Source organism: Protopterus annectens, chromosome 5.part0 (genome assembly GCF_019279795.1).
Source record: "Protopterus annectens isolate FY-2018-M chromosome 5.part0, PAN1.0, whole genome shotgun sequence".
NCBI classification, from domain to species: domain Eukaryota; kingdom Metazoa; phylum Chordata; order Ceratodontiformes; family Protopteridae; genus Protopterus; species Protopterus annectens.
This window is the reverse complement of record NC_056735.1, coordinates 1,701,238,792-1,701,250,826: the sequence shown is the minus strand read 5'-3', so window position 1 is coordinate 1,701,250,826 and position 12,035 is coordinate 1,701,238,792. Positions and strand designations below refer to the sequence as shown.

At 38.8% G+C, this 12,035-nt stretch overlaps 1 protein-coding gene across 2 annotated transcripts in view; it reads left to right on the top strand.

Annotated features, from left to right (window-relative positions):
- Nucleotides 1-12,035, top strand: part of TBX15 (T-box transcription factor 15) — a 718,941-nt gene that overhangs the window by 667,001 nt on the left and 39,905 nt on the right. The gene's annotated exons all lie outside the window — the stretch shown is intronic.

Sequence of the window (12,035 nt, the reverse complement as noted above, 5' to 3'; positions counted from 1 at the left end):
ACTCTGCATATGATATGTTGGTTATACCCTGTATTTGTTTGTTGAGAAACCTCTGAGGACACTTCAGCTGTTGCAGGTGCTTGGTGAGATACATGCCAAAGGGTGCTTTGTACTCAATTATTGGTCTGATGAAGACCAACCCAGGTCTCTCACAAATGGGTACACTCTTGGGAGGTTGCTATAAATGTTGTAATTTGCTGTGGTATTTGATTTCCCAAAGGGTATTCATTTGCACATTTACTTTGAGGCCATGGCTCTGACACCAGTCATTAGTCTGCATCAGTCCTTTCTGTAGGATATCAACATAATTTGTGAATTCAGTGATTTCCCCCAACTTGCAGTCATCAGCAAACTTGGTCAGCCAAAGGCCATCTACATTTGCCTCGACATCTAAGAAGTATATCCCAAACAGGAATAGGCCCAGCACTGAGCCCTGTGATATTGCTCTGGTGACTGGCCTCTTACTGGATGTGGATTCCCCCACTCTAATTACATGTGTACTGTCAGTGAGTCATTTGGCTATACATCTGATGATGCAGAGGTTTATGCTTAATTTTATAAGTTTATCTATAATTCCCAACTGGGGTATTGTGTCAAATGCCTTGACCAGGTCAAGATAGACAGTATGGACTGACTTACCCTCACGCATGACCTTGATGTCCTTTTCAGAGAAGTCCACCAGATTGAGGAGGCAGGACCTGCCCTTGACAAAGCCAAACTGGGTTGGATCTAGAGTCTGGACTTTTCCTATGTCATTGTTAATTAGGGCTATGATTATCCTTTTCATTGCCTGGAATATGAGGCTAGTCAGACTTATCAGTCGGTAGTTTCCTGGGTCTGTTGATAGTCCACCCTTGTACAGAGGGATGACTGTTGCTGTCCTTCACTCTACTGGGGCAAACCCTGTCGGAAGACTGTGGTTAAATTGAGATCTGAGTGCTGCTAGGTCATGTTTCAAGCTATTTAATAGGCAGCCTAGAATTCTATCAGGGCCCATTGATGCTGTTTTTCTAGCTTTGGAGAGTGCAGTGACAACCTGTTTTTTTGTAGTAACAGGCAAAGAAATGGAAGAGGTATTTCATGGGGAGTGACCAGTGGTGATGAAGGGCTGGAATTTGAGCTGAATTTATCAGCAAGCAGGTTTGCTATTTCTTCTGAATGGTAGTGCTACCTACAGCCAACTCAGCACTTTGTTTAATGTTTCCCTTAAGATTTCAGACATAATTAAAAAGGCTTTATGGTTATCTTTTGCTTGGGATGCTACTTTAGTCTTGTATTTAGCTTTTGAAAACTTGACAAGTTTCATGATTTGCTTGTTGAGACTAATGGGGAAGTTTTTCTCTGTTGTGCATCCTCACTCTTACTTCTAGACAAGAATTTCTTCCTTCTGTTGTACAGTCTGTTTACGCCAGGGGTCCACCAGGGTGATTATTTTTTCTAGCTAAACCTGGGTTTAGTTGGTCAGGTACTGCTGTTTTTATACAATTGTTTAAGTGGATATGCAGGTCATTTGTGTATACGTCTGCAGAGGCCTCTGTGTTTTCAGGATTATGGGGAGCTTTAAATTTACCTACGCTATCAATTAATAGAAGGTAATTTGCCTTGGAAAAATTATTTATGGTTTAGAGTTTGTTGATGGTTCTACCATTAAGTTTATTTTAAAATAGACTGATTTATTATCCACTCTTACCAATGAGGGCATTAAGTTGAAGGGGATACAATGCTCCCCGTGTTTATGAGTACTGTGTCATGGATATTTCAGCCCCTAGTGGGAGTGCACACCAGCTGTTCCAGAGCATTTGTATTGACAAAGTCCAGACATCTCTGAACCTGCATGTTAGTGGTCATGTATGTTTCGCAGTTTATCAAAGGGTAGTTAAAATTGCCCATGAGTAGTATGTTGGGATAATAGTAAATAATTCTAGCAACTTCAGGTATGTGGAGTGGTTTTCATGGTTCATGGCTGGGGATCTGTAGCTAGTGATAATATATTTTGTCTGTGGCCAGCTGGACGTGGAGTACTTCAAACTGATCATCCTGCTTGACCAATCTTGAGGTGTGATTTTTTTTTTTTTATGTAAATGGAAACACATCCTCCTTTCATTTTATTCCTTTACAGAGGGTGGTCTGGATGTGAAACAGGCATTGTAGCTTTGCACTGCTGGGGTGCTTTCCACGGCCTTGATCCACAGCTCTGTAACTGCACAGACATCAGCAATCTCCAGAGTGAGGAGAGCTTCCAGAGAGTGCAGTTTGTTGTTAAGACTGCTAGCATTTTTCACGAAAGAACATAAAACAAACCCTTCTTTCAATCATTCATTCATAATTTTATAAAACTCTTTCTTTGCCGATCCCTTAATTTCTTGTACATTTTATACCCTATAGCAGGTGGACCTGACATTGAATCTTAACTTACTTTTCTAAGCACTTTATCAGATTCACTAATAGTAACTTCTTTTTCAAATTCTTCCTTAACTTTCTTGAAAAATTCTTACTTTCCTTTACTTTCCATTCCCTCTTTTTTTCTTTCATTTTTCTTTTATATGTATTTTCAACATGTACTGCAATGCTTATAATTTGGTCTTGTGTTCTTTTTACCTCTCTTTTTACATTTTTATTTTCCCTCCTTATGCTAAGTCATCCTTAACTATCTTACCCAAATATGCAGACACTTTCTCCCTTCTCCCTTTTAAATAATATCTGTACTTAAACAGGAATGTCTATTTTTTCTTGATTTATTTTATATATTTCTTTTTCCATATCATTGAAGGCTACTTATTTTTGTGACTATTATGGCTTACCAGTTCCCACCCTAAACTGTACCTCCCTTCTCAAAGAGGTCTAGGCTAGTCATGGTTGGAGCGAATTTATGAATTCTCCAATTATCCAAATCCTGTTAGAAAGACAATAGTGTTTTGCACTGCTTTGTATGCAGGAGAATCCATTCTAGAGGTGAGTGAGATGCTGGGTATTGAATTTGTCTCACCGCCTTGGCTTTTGATTTACAGAAGCAGGTTTATATCCTTTGTTCTGGTATTTGTGAGACAGGTTGATTTGTGAAAGCAGAAGAGATGCTGGACCACTGGATCTCTGATTGCTCAGAAGGCAAGCCATAGGTCTCCTCTGTGGAACCTAGAAGACACATAAAAGAGAGACAATACTGCTAGTATTTTCTGGTAATGCAGTTATTTTAAGCCTGTGATTATCTTTGTATTTTAGCCAATGATCTTCTTGTTAAGAAACCTCTTGGGTTTTTCCAGCTCTTTTATATGTCTTGTGAGGTACATCCCAAAGGGGTGTTGTATTCTATAAATGGTCTGATCGATGTCTTGATGATATTCCCTTGATGATCAGCTGTGCCAAGTAGTAGGATTTCTTGACAACCATTGTTACATGGTGATCAAAGGAGAGGCTGTTATTAACCAGGTTCTCAGGTATCTAATTACATTTCAATTTTGAAGTGGGATATTGTTAATGGAATATGCTGGGGGATGGATTGTGTGCCAAATGAGACAGTGTTGCATATTTTAGCATTCAGTTTAATCCCATTTTCAGTGTACTAGCATTTTATAAGTACATGATCACGCCATGAAGGTATTCAACACACAATCTTATTAGCAAGGAAACAAAATAACTTATGAATCACCAAGCCAGACAACTGAAGTAACAAAAACCCAGAAACTCTCAAAACTTCATTTCAAGGCTCCAATAAAGGCTATCCCTCCAATAAAAAATGCCAATGGTTCCAAACAATTTATTATCACACACGACACAATAAAGCAAACAGATTAAATGCTTTCATTTCCAATAGGAAACTTTATCAGAATCATAAAACAAAATGGTCAATTAGTTTAAATAATTTAAAAATATCTCCTATTGGTTGCTCAATTAACCTCCTAAGTCCAAGCACATTCTCTAAGTAATAAAAGAATAAAAATACATATAATTTAAAACTATTCAGTTTAAAATCACAGATTATATTGTATATAAAAGACAGTTAGATATGACAATAAAATGAAATAGAATAAAACGTGTTAAAGGCATTTAAATAAGAACCTGAATGGGAACAAAAGATGTATTTAAGTGTGCAGTTAACTGTCTGTACACTTCCCAGATCTCATATATTTTATTTTATTAATTTATATGCTTTAAAAAACAATTTGTATTAATTTTAATTTTTTAGCCCTTAGTTTCAGGGCTGGTGCTAGGGAAATATGGTCATTCAATCCAGGGAATGTATAGGCATCCAGATACAACTGCCATATGAGTTCCCCAAACTCAAGTCTATTTTCCCAATCTCCACCTCTATCATCAAACTTTACACATTCAATCACCCAAAACTTAAAATCAGCTGGCGAGCATCTAAGATCATGTCTGGCTAGGGTATTAGTCTCTCTACCCCAGCCCTCATCATACATATGTTCATAAATTCATTGTCTTAGATTGTTTTCTTAGCCATTGTGAAAGAAAAATTCAAGCAATATTGTAACCATAAGAAAAATCTACAAATTGTTAATTATTTTTTACCAGAAACCAAGTACAAAAATAAATTATTTCATATGTAGCTAAGTTGCGACATAGAATGTTTATTTAGTGAACTTGGGTATAAAATTGTTTGTAGCATAAAGAGTTAGCTGAGAAGCTAACTTTTGACTGAAAGATTTTACAGTTCATAAACTATTAATGCATGCAGAGGAATTAACAGGCAATTAATATCTCATAACTGAAGATTGTCACATCAGGAACAATATCCCAGGATGACTGCCGTGAAAGATGGTAACATGAATTCCCACATTATTGAATAGATGGACTTGCCTCCTTGCAGGACCCATTTTATTGCCCATTCCTAGGACTGTACCCATAAGGAGTTTTGGTGTGTGAGTTTTTGCAGTGTTGTGGACCTTGATGTTGGTTGCTGTTCATATAATTGTCCTGGTATATTGTTTCCAAATATAACAGTTCTTTGTTATGTGATAGTAAACTATGATAATGTATATAAGATGAGAGAGCTGATATATGAGACAGATAGATGTAAAATTAAACTTGAGCAGGAAAAGAAACTTAAGATAAAGTTAAAAGGAAGCTTATTGTACTTATAATAATGTGAAATAGTACAGAAACCACTAGGCAGTGAGTGGCCATAGCAGGAAGCCAGGCTGTAATTGTACAGTTGAAAATAAGAAACAGTTGAACAGACATGATCTTAGTCAAACTGTTGTTACCGGCACTAGGTCAATGTTTGTCCAATGAGGGATACAAAGTGCATAAAATGTGGTTTATAGAACTACTTCTTGAAATTATGTAAAACAAAGAGAAAGGGAAAGTGGAGAGAGAAAGGACTTCCAAGTAATTTATGCAGGTAAAATTATAGATCATTTAGACTTTGATGCAGTGACTCAGTTGTTTGTGAATGTTATAGATGTTTATGACTAGTGAGAAAAGTAGTACAAGAATATTGCCAAAAAATGAATCATTGGCTTCCAGATATGGGCTAAAACTTTATCTACTCCCTCAGAGCCTTTTAGGCAATGTCAAATTGACAAACCTGCCAACGTAAATAAATAAAATCCAAAGAAATCTAAAGGTGTTACTGCTCAATGCTAGGAGCCTAAATATCTGTGTCAGTACACTAACATGGTTTAAATCCACAGAAAGTACTCTGGCAATGCAAGCCTTTAGTACTGTCCACACATTTAGACTATCAGCTACAAAGACAAGGACAAAAGGTGGATGAATCTCAAGCTGTAATAATAATAAGCAAAACTCAAGGTTGGTTAAACACGATGATGTCCTGGAATTTATCCATTCAGAAGTCATAATAGACAAAGTCCCATACCATATCCTAACAAACTATAGGTCACCCTCTATGCCCCTTGAATCCTGTAGCTCATACCTAGACCTACTGGAGAAAGTCACCATTTAACCAAATACCTTATTAATGAGAGACTTTAACTTCCCCTCTATATTTTGGGAAACATACACTGCCTCATACTCACAGGCACAACAATACCCAGACTTTAATTAACACAAATATTGTTGAAAACATAGTGCACACACCCACCAGAGGTTCAGACATAGTGGCCTGGTACTCACAATATGGAAGAGCACTGCAACCCCTCCCCACCAGGGTCATGTCCTCACTGGTGAGGTCAGGTCACAAAGCTGTCTCCTTGGAAATAAAAATCATCTCAGCAAACCCTGTAACCTTTAGGAAGTATTCCCAAACAATATACAGCTTATTAAATGATAGTTTGTCAAAATTCAATGCCACTCCAAATCCTGAGTTCACAGAAATCTAAGCAGAATTGTTCACAGAGACCCAGTACAACCATGTAAATGACTGTATAGAGGCTTCTGTAGCCACTAAAAGTAAGCCCAAATGAAACTTTGAAAACAAATCACACTGGTGGAATCCCAACCTTAATAGGGTATATAACAAAAGGAAAAAAGTCATTGTTAAAATCAGGAAGAGCAACTCCAATAATGATAGGAACTCTGTAATTAAACTAAACAGGAAATTAAGAGCACTAAGTCCAACAAGGCCAATTATGAGGTCAAGATAGCCTCACAGGCTAAAGACAACCACAAGGCCTTCAACAGCTATGTCCAAAATCTCAAGGAAGTACACATCAGTGTACTGACCTGGTGGTCGATGGTCCCACTTGCAATGAGCAGAGTGACATAGCGAATTTGCTGGCTGACAAATTTAGCTGAAACTTCACCCCCACTCCCCCCTGTCTGCCCCATGAAATACCTACTAGCATAATCCCCACCAACTATTGACAGGGAGCAGGCCTTAGCAGCCCTCACTAAGGCCAAAAATACAGCATTAGTGGAGCCCAACAATATCCCAGGATGCCTCTTAATGGTTTGAAACATGACCTACCATGATCACTTGAGCCACTTTTCAACTATAGTCTCAAAACAGACTTTGTACCATAAGAATGGAGGACTACAATGGTTATCCAACTTCACAAGGGTGTAACATCAACTGACCCTGGAAAATACAGACCTATTAGTCTGACTAGTCTAACATGCAAAGCCATAGAATGGATTATCGTGAAAATGATCAACAAAGACAGGTAACATTCAGACACTGGATCCAGCCTAGTTTAGCTTTGTCAATGGACTTCTTTGAGAAGGTCAACAAGGCAATGGATGAGGGGAAAATGGTGCACACTATCTACCAAGACCTGGCTAAGGCATTTGATACATTACCCCGCTTAGGTTGACAAATTCACAGAACTGGGCATAAACCTAAATCACTCAGTGGATTGCCACATGGCTCACAGTTAGGACTCAGGAAGTCAGGATTGGTGAGACCACCTCCACTAAGAGACCAGTCACCAGCAGGTTACCTCAGGGCTCAGTGCTTGGACTGCTTCTATTTGGCATCTACTTCTCAAAGGTAGAAGTTAATGTCAAAGGCATTTGGCTGACCAAGTTCTTTGATGATTTCAGATTGAGAGCTAGCATTGATTCCCCCATGACACAAACATCTTACATGAGGGTTTAACACAGACACTTGATTAGTGCCAAAGTCATTAATTAAAACTCAATGCCAAGACGTGCATTAGAGTACCTTTTGGAAAAACTGCCACCCAGGCTAATTATGCCTTCAATAAGACATCACTAAGAACTGACCCTGGTAGATGGAAACATATTTAGACAGTGATCTAGTCTTTGACCAACGAGGGGTCAAGGCAGTAAGAAAGTAATTCTATGTTGCTAACATAAGTAAGGCCATGGCATCCAGGTCCAAGGAACTCATAGTGCCACTTTATTCAGCCCTTATCAGACCCATCATTCAGTATAATGTCCCTTTCTGCATGTACCTAACCAGACATATGCAAGAGCTGGAACACTCACTGGCATTCCTTAGCAGGAGAATCCAGTGTATAAACACATTGTCCTATACATAGTGCCTTAAAGCCCCATCTCTATACTTGGTCTCCTACAGGTTACTGAGAAGCAATCTATGTTTGGCATACAAGGTATCATTGGATCCAGCTCTGCTGGATCTTTTGCACATCTGCAAAAATGAACAGCATTAGAACCACTAGTTCCAAGAATTTAAATTTTGTTTGTAACATAAATATGTCATGCTGGTGAGGCAGATATGTGTCTCAGAGGCTCTCCATTCTCTGGAACAGGCACCCCATCCATGTGAAGCAGAGTCCATCCCTAACCCTATTTAAGTGTAACCTTGACCAGTGGATGAGAAATCTGAAATTCACCTCTGTCTGGCACCCATGTCTCTGATAGACAAAGGCAAACAGTAATGCCCAAACTAACATACCCTCCCCACATGTACATAACTTCTGGAAATTTCCTAACTAACATACCCTTCTTCTTCTTCTTTCAGCTTTTTCCCGGTTATGGGTCGCAACAGGGGATCACCTGTCCACTCATGATTGGCACTGGAGTTTTATGGTGTCAGGTTGCCAGCCTGGCACCCAACCTTCCACATAAGGCACACACATGCACACACTCATGCCTAGGGTCAATTTAGAGTGTACAGTCCTCCTACAGCATGTCTTTGGGATGTGGGAGGAAATCGGAGCACTCGAAGGAAACCAATGCAACCACATAGAGGACATGCAGACTCCACACAGAAGGTACCCCAGTTGAGGATCAAACGTGAGAGCTTCTTGCTGTGAGACAGCAATGCTAACCACTGCACCACCACAGACACCCCCTAACTAACATACCCACCCCCTTCTAATAAACACTCATGATACATAGGGAGACAACTGTGTTGGATTGCATCATTTGCATGGCTAGGCTTATAAATGCCCTGGTGGTCATTAGCGTAGTGTATAACTATGAACCTACTGGATGGAGAAACTATGCATTAATGCAATGGTGATAATTCAATTTTTAGAAGTGTGCACATTATTCATTTACACAGGTCATTATTTATCACCAAAGGGGCAAAACAAGTTATGCTATGTTTACAGCAATAAAGCTTACAATATTTTATTTCAGATTGTATAATTGCAGCATTACAGTATACTGAAAAGAGATGTTTGTGAGCAGCTGTACATAATTAAACATACACACAGTGTGCAGTTGAGTCTCATTGTGCCAAGGAGATTATGTTGCTGTAAAAAATGCATGTTCATGAAGCCAAACATTTGTGAATTCATGTAGCATGATTTGCTTGTCCATGATAGGAAGTATGTGCACATTCATGAAGAGTCTTCCTGGTATATTCACAAAGCAGATGCTTTGCACATTAGTGAAGTAAACAGGTTGTGCAGTTGAGTAAAATAGTCACAAAGTCATTCAGTGTGAAAAATTAATATGGTGAGAAATGCAGTACACAAAGTCACATTAAAGGCTGTTGTAAACAAAGAAACATGTCAGTTGACAAAACAATATCTTTGGAGGTTATGCTTATTGTTCACTGGGCTAGGTTATGTCTTTGCCAATACAGCATTAAAATGAATCCAGAGTTTTCACCAGTTGTATGTGTACTAAGGATAGTTCAAGTTCATTAAGACAAAGAATTGAAAGAAAATTAAGAATTGTGGAGGAGATGGATATAATAATGAGACAAATATAACCTACATCAAGGGTTAACAGGCTTGTTAGTTTATTTAAAACCATACAAGATTGGAGTCTGTGCAGATAGACAACATCTGTACAGGGCAATCCTAAGGGACTATTATCCACTTAGGGTGTTGAAAAAATTGTGTGCAGGATGCCAACAGCAAAATATTTCTTCATGCTTGATGCTAACCAGTGCTGCTGGCAAATCATTCCTGATCTAGACTGTTCAGAGCTTTGAGCCCTCAGTAGACTATTAGAAAAATACACATTCTTGAGCATTTCATTTGGTGTTAGCTCATTAGATGAGGTTTTTCAGAGAGTTGTTGCATACATTTTGAGTGTTTGGAAGGTGCTGTGCACATAGGTTCACAGGTTCATAGTGTTAACACTAACCTGTTGATTCAGAGGACTATTAATAACCCAGCCTAGCCTATCCACAGTATGTCAAATCATAGGCCCCCATTGACATGACTGATTTATACTTAGTATCAGTTCATTTCAGTGAGGTCTAGAGAAAATCAGACTTGTTAACGGCCACCTCTCAAGAGTCTGTAGGAAACAGAAAAGAGAGACAGCACTTTAAGGTGGTCTGGGTAGCTCAAGAAAGACATGCCATTATCTTAGTGAGGAAGTTCTGTCTCTCAAGCTGGGTCATATGCTTAGGCAAGTACATACCAAAGAGGCCATTACAGTGAACACTATACTCATGTAACTGTAACAAGCAACTTGCCATCTTAGTGTAGACAGTGACACACACACACACACACACACACACACACACACACACACACACACACACACACACACACACACACACACACGCACACACACACACACACACACACTGAGACAATGCAGTACTGACATTCACACCTCTGTGGTTTCATAAATTAATGTTAGTACTGCAGTTCCACCCCCTTCATCACCTGTAGTCATGGTCCCCTAACAGCTTACACTTGGGACATTTGCCCCCTTTTCTTCACCCTAGGTGTGGCTTCCTCCTTTTCTGTACTGGTATGTGTATCCACAACTATCAATGTTTTGTCTTGCCTTCTGTCCACCATGGTAGAAACCATCCCTCAGCTTTCCCTCCTTCCAAGCAGGGTTGGGGATTAGTATAATGGTTTAGGTGCTTATCTTAAAGACACCAGGTACAGGGTTTGATTCTTACCTTTGAAATGGAAATTGGCTGACCTTAAAAAGCCCCACAAGGGCAGCTAGCCTAGTACTTACCTTTGAACTAAGAACAACTGATGCATTGCTTAATATATCGGCACTTTCTTGTCTTCTCTGTTATCTCTCCCATCATTGTTCAGTCTGACTGAAACTGTTCCTTTTTTTCCTTTCTGCTATATATCTAAAACTTGTTTCTACTTTTATTGACCCCTATTGTTACTACCCTTTTGGGTTCATCTTATGCTTTCTTGCTTTTACTATACCTTTTCACCTTCTTCACCCCTTTCCCTCATCCTTTTGTATTCCATTAGTAGTTAGTGTTCTCTAATTTCTGTGAAAATGCATTGGTGTTTTTTTACTTTTTACCTAAATTAAGTGTCACGCATAGGCGGGTTGTACTGAAATTAGCGTGGATCAGCAGTGCCCTATACCATAGGAAGACCTTATTTGGGACATTATAAGATGTAAATAAGCATTAATCTGCATGAATAAGTAAAGAACATCAAGCTGTTTAGAAACTTTCTAAACTGCGTAGCCCATTGTTGCACACTAACCAAGGCCTACCCATTCCTATTGTAAAACTGTGTCTGCCTGTAAGCTGCACAATATTTAGGAATCAGTATTTGAACTGTAGAACACATGCTGTATAATCTCCACTGAACACATATGGGCATTTTTCTTTCATAATGTATGTTTTGCTGCATTGCTGTGGACCATAACAATAGTGGCCATTCACCTCCAAGTGATTAAAGTGCCTTTCAAATATAAGACACATTCTGCTACTATGATGTGCACTTTGAGAGCACTGCTGGCTGACATTCACTGATCATAAGGTGCTGTGTCTATAAAGGGCAGACATTATATCTATGTTTTGCATCCCAGTGTTTAACATATACCCCATCCAAGTACACTGTCCTAACTGCAAATTTGTAAGGTGCATAGAGGTACCAAGCTGTGTACCTTAACAAGTACTTCCTTACCTTATGCATTAGGTCTGCTTTTTATTCTAATGTACAATAAAGGTAAGTCATCCACACAAAGGATTTGCTACAGTGTGAGCTAGAAGGTCTTTTAAGCAAAGTTATCTGAATGAATAAAACTGTTTGTCGATAGGATGTGAGTAGAAGTGGAACAATGCAAGCTGTGTGAGTGAAAATCATGTATTTGGTAGTGATCCACTACATTTCTGAAAACACGAATTTAGAGAATTTTTGTTTAGGTGCTTGTCACTGAAGCAGCAAGTCAGTAAAGCAGGAAATGTGACTAAATAAAAAAAATTGTGCAATTTAATGTCTTTTACTGTG